The 5,677-nt window shown below is 54.8% G+C and overlaps 1 pseudogene; it reads left to right on the forward strand.

Moving 5' to 3' along the window:
* Nucleotides 1-3,922: 3,922 nt before the first annotated feature.
* LOC126218362 (small subunit ribosomal RNA) lies at nt 3,923-5,677 on the forward strand (annotated as a pseudogene; the record flags this gene model as incomplete).

The raw sequence follows: 5,677 nt of genomic DNA on the forward strand, positions 1-5,677 counted from the left end.
ACAGGAAGTGAACGCAACAACGCCAACCACACAGCATCGCCACCTATGAAAATACGACGAAACCACATGCAATACAGCCATCTACGCGAATCTGGCAACACTACATCCACCATGTCGAGCGCACCACAAACAATAACGCCATCTAGGCCTCCTGCAACGGCGATACCGCCATCTATGAGACGCCAAGCTGAATACGACATCGCTGGGCGCACAGTACACATTGTCCGACGCCACCCACAAAGACGGCATCCTCTGTCCACCACGAAGTCGTCGACCGACAATCACGCCACCCGCACCCGTACGTGCCCCACCCCACCCACCAAAATCGCAAGTCCAGCGGATGAACGGCGGACGTTTCCCGCACTCGTAAGTTGCAATCCACACCTATATCTTGCGTTTCATGAAGAGTTTTATCCAATATTCGACATTCCCGCTGTCCCTAAACGTGCTCTAAGTCTGTGCGCGACCGCGTCGCTCACTGTACGGATTCCGATGCTGAGCGATCAGCTATGGGCCGCCCCATCCACGTCGGTCCCCGTGGGCGTTGCACTCGCAGTCGCAAAGACTCTGGGCAATGGCTATGTGCGCTCCGCAATATATTACTGGGACGAGTAATGAGGGTCCGAGCCCCCAGTGTGGGGAAAGTGTTTCGCAGCCCTGACCCACCGGCACGGTGTTGCGTCCCCCCACCTCAAACATGTGACGTAGTCACACCACCGGTTTTGACTAATAGACAGAATGTTTATAATCATATGCCATACACCGGGGGACGATGCCGCGAGGTGTAGCTAGCTAGTGCAGTCGCACCGCTACTACTGTACAGAGATAGAACAGGCATTGACTATACATACATTAAGCTTATACGCGGCGGTGCTTAGTAATACGCGCAGTCATCGGAATATAGATAACACATACAACTGTCCCTATACATGCTGAACGTCTGTGCACACAATGTCAACCACACGTCACCCACACACTCCATCACCCACTAGTCTATGCCTGTAACAGACGCAGACACAACATCTAAGTACCAGCATGGAACAACATCCAGTGCATCCTCTCGGCCACAGTACACCATCCACACTATGATAACCAGACCGGGACGTCGAACCAGAAAACTGAATATCCCACTCTTCCTACAACCACCATTGCTCAGATACGCCACCAACACCCACACATGTCCTACACAGGGGTGCACCCAACAGCACCACACTGCCGCATCTCACAGCACATAAACAATGGCAGGAATGAAAGACACAGGTGTGCCACTCCTTTGCCACAAACACAGAACGGGCGCGCCACCTGCCATGAGCCACAAGTGCAACTGACGTGACATATCTGATAGTGCCTCAGGCGTCCACTTACTACCATCACTATCAACGAACCTCGCCACCCCACCCCCCCCCCCACACACACCATCCCTTAACCCAACTTCTGCCTTAACCTAACCCAACTTCTGCCTTAACCTAACCCAACTTCTGCCTTAACCTAACCCAACTTCTGCCTTAACCTAACCCAACTTCTGCCTTAACCTAACCCAACTTCTGCCTTAACCTAACCCAACTTCTGCCTTAACCTAACCCAACTTCTGCCTTAACCTAACCCAACTTCTGCCTTAACCTAACCCAAGTTGCGCCTTAACCTAACCCAAGTTGCGCCTTAACCTAACCCAAGTTGCGCCTTAACCTAACCCAAGTTGCGCCTTAACCTAACCCAAGTTGCGCCTTAACCTAACCCAAGTTGCGCCTTAACCTAACCCAAGTTGCGCCTTAACCTAACCCAAGTTGCGCCTTAACCTAACCCAAGTTGCGCCTTAACCTAACCCAACTTCTGCCTTAACCTAACCCAACTTCTGCCTTAACCTAACCCAACTTCTGCCTTAACCTAACCCAACTTCTGCCTTAACCTAACCCAAGTTGCGCCTTAACCTAACCCAAGTTGCGCCTTAACCTAACCCAAGTTGCGCCTTAACCTAACCCAAGTTGCGCCTTAACCTAACCCAAGTTGCGCCTTAACCTAACCCAAGTTGCGCCTTAACCTAACCCAAGTTGCGCCTTAACCTAACCCAAGTTGCGCCTTAACCTAACCCAAGTTGCGCCTTAACCTAACCCAAGTTGCGCCCTAACCTAACCCACGTTGCGCCCTAACCTAACCCACGTTGCGCCCTAACCTAACCCACGTTGCGCCCTAACCTAACCCACGTTGCGCCCTAACCTAACCTACGTTGCGCCCTAACCTAACCTACGTTGCGCCCTAACCTAACCTACGTTGCGCCCTAACCTAACCTACGTTGCGCCCTAACCTAACCTACGTGCCCTTACCTACGTTGCGCCCTAACCTAACCTACGTTGCGCCCTAACCTAACCTACGTTGGGCCCTAACCTAACCCACGTTGCGCCCTAACCTAACCCACGTTGCGCCCTAACCTAACCCACGTTGCGCCCAAACCTAACCCACGTTGCGCCCTAACCTAACCCACGTTGCGCCCTAACCTAACCCACGTTGCGCCTTAACCTGCCCTGTAATTGTTAGTTATATGAATCTAGGAATTCGTGTAGCGTTGCCTAATTGCAACCATCTCAACATAGTTCACTTCGCGCACACTGTGGTGTTCTGCGTATTGATTCATTTTACGGTGCGTACCCTCACATCTTGCGAGTGTTGCTTACTTTCCACATGGTCCCGCTATCCACTGTATTGTGTACTGCAATAGGACGTATATCGCCCCCGCCCCCCCCCCCCCCTCCCCTCCTGTCACCTCTAGCTCGTCGGTCAGGAGTTCGCGTGTTGAATGCGCTTCGCAGCTGTGCAATGGCATTCGCATACGTACGCTGGCCACCTTCCACGTGTTCTTTCGTGCACACGTCGCAGCGTGTATGTATGCTGATGGAGTGCGTCGTGACACACAACATCCAGGCATGCAAGACTCGTAGAAGTCGCAAATGTAGATGGATGTCTACGTTTGCTGCCCAAGTTACGCAAATGAACTGGAAATCCGTTGTTGCGCGGTTGTTCGCGCTGGAGGTGAATCGTTGATATCGACGATCGGTACAGGTATTAACCGGTTGCTTCAGCGACACCCGTCATACCCACGAACGTGAGTGGGCATGTGGGTATGAAGCGATACGCGGCGGTGGCTGGGTGGGACCGTCCCCGGCCGGTGAGGGGGGGGCGCCCGGCGTGCTGGCCGCGCGCTGCGTGGGCGCACGCGCGGCAGCCGGCTGGTGGGGGCGCCCAGTGGCAGGCGCGCCGGCTGACGGAGGCGGCAGGCGGCGCATCTGCGTGCCGGCGCACCCAGCGCGCGGCGCCGTGCGGCCAAAGTGGGTCCTCCCGGGCCCGGTGCGAAGCGCGGTGGACATCTGCAGTGTGCTGGTCCGATTGAGGACTGTGTGCGTTGAGGATGCGCCGCCGCCCGGCACTCGGCGCCGCGACGCCGTCTGCTGCTCGGTCGCCCCCGCGGTTCTCGCAGGTGGTTTGTATCGCAGCTGTGCGGATGTGTTGGCGCGTGCGCTGTGCTGGGAGAGTTCGCTTTGGCACCCAAGTGGGGCTCTGCCCCTCTGTGGCGCTGGCGTTGGAGCTGCCCGGTCACTGTTTGTGGCCGCGTGTTGTCTCCCGCCGGCAACACCACGACAGCACGCTCCCGGGCCTCTGTCGGCAGCGGCAAGCTCAGTTGGGAGCACGGGTGGTCGCACTGAAAGCGTCTACTCGCCTATCTCCGGGCGATTGCGCCTCTCTCGAACCCGACCAAGTACTTAGGACGGCGCTGCGCGCCGCCGGGACCTGAGAGGGTTTCGAGGTGTATCGTGCAGGGGAGCCCAGCCTCCTCCTGTTTGCAGAATAATTGAGCGGACGCTTGCGTGTTCGCGCGGGCCCCCGGGACACACTCCCGGGCGGCCGGCTGCTCAGCTCTAGTTGACGCAGCTCCCTGGTTGATCCTGCCAGTAGTCATATGCTTGTCTCAAAGATTAAGCCATGCATGTCTCAGTACAAGCCGCATTAAGGTGAAACCGCGAATGGCTCATTAAATCAGTTATGGTTCCTTAGATCGTACCCACGTTACTTGGATAACTGTGGTAATTCTAGAGCTAATACATGCAAACAGAGTCCCGACCAGAGATGGAAGGGACGCTTTTATTAGATCAAAACCAATCGGTCGGCTCGTCCGGTCCGTTTGCCTTGGTGACTCTGAATAACTTTGGGCTGATCGCACGGTCTTCGTACCGGCGACGCATCTTTCAAATGTCTGCCTTATCAACTGTCGATGGTAGGTTCTGCGCCTACCATGGTTGTAACGGGTAACGGGGAATCAGGGTTCGATTCCGGAGAGGGAGCCTGAGAAACGGCTACCACATCCAAGGAAGGCAGCAGGCGCGCAAATTACCCACTCCCGGCACGGGGAGGTAGTGACGAAAAATAACGATACGGGACTCATCCGAGGCCCCGTAATCGGAATGAGTACACTTTAAATCCTTTAACGAGTATCTATTGGAGGGCAAGTCTGGTGCCAGCAGCCGCGGTAATTCCAGCTCCAATAGCGTATATTAAAGTTGTTGCGGTTAAAAAGCTCGTAGTTGGATTTGTGTCCCACGCTGTTGGTTCACCGCCCGTCGGTGTTTAACTGGCATGTATCGTGGGACGTCCTGCCGGTGGGGCGAGCCGAAGGCGTGCGACCGCCTCGTGCGTGCTCGTGCGTCCCGAGGCGGACCCCGTTGAAATCCTACCAGGGTGCTCTTTATTGAGTGTCTCGGTGGGCCGGCACGTTTACTTTGAACAAATTAGAGTGCTTAAAGCAGGCAAGCCCGCCTGAATACTGTGTGCATGGAATAATGGAATAGGACCTCGGTTCTATTTTGTTGGTTTTCGGAACCCGAGGTAATGATTAATAGGGACAGGCGGGGGCATTCGTATTGCGACGTTAGAGGTGAAATTCTTGGATCGTCGCAAGACGAACAGAAGCGAAAGCATTTGCCAAGTATGTTTTCATTAATCAAGAACGAAAGTTAGAGGTTCGAAGGCGATCAGATACCGCCCTAGTTCTAACCATAAACGATGCCAGCCAGCGATCCGCCGCAGTTCCTCCGATGACTCGGCGGGCAGCCTCCGGGAAACCAAAGCTTTTGGGTTCCGGGGGAAGTATGGTTGCAAAGCTGAAACTTAAAGGAATTGACGGAAGGGCACCACCAGGAGTGGAGCCTGCGGCTTAATTTGACTCAACACGGGAAACCTCACCAGGCCCGGACACCGGAAGGATTGACAGATTGATAGCTCTTTCTTGATTCGGTGGGTGGTGGTGCATGGCCGTTCTTAGTTGGTGGAGCGATTTGTCTGGTTAATTCCGATAACGAACGAGACTCTAGCCTGCTAACTAGTCGCGTGACATCCTTCGTGCTGTCAGCGATTACTTTTCTTCTTAGAGGGACAGGCGGCTTCTAGCCGCACGAGATTGAGCAATAACAGGTCTGTGATGCCCTTAGATGTTCTGGGCCGCACGCGCGCTACACTGAAGGAATCAGCGTGTCTTCCTAGGCCGAAAGGTCGGGGTAACCCGCTGAACCTCCTTCGTGCTAGGGATTGGGGCTTGCAATTGTTCCCCATGAACGAGGAATTCCCAGTAAGCGCGAGTCATAAGCTCGCGTTGATTACGTCCCTGCCCTTTGTACACACCGCCCGTCGCTAC

Source organism: Schistocerca nitens, unplaced genomic scaffold (assembly GCF_023898315.1).
Source record: "Schistocerca nitens isolate TAMUIC-IGC-003100 unplaced genomic scaffold, iqSchNite1.1 HiC_scaffold_100, whole genome shotgun sequence".
Classification (NCBI taxonomy): domain Eukaryota; kingdom Metazoa; phylum Arthropoda; class Insecta; order Orthoptera; family Acrididae; genus Schistocerca; species Schistocerca nitens.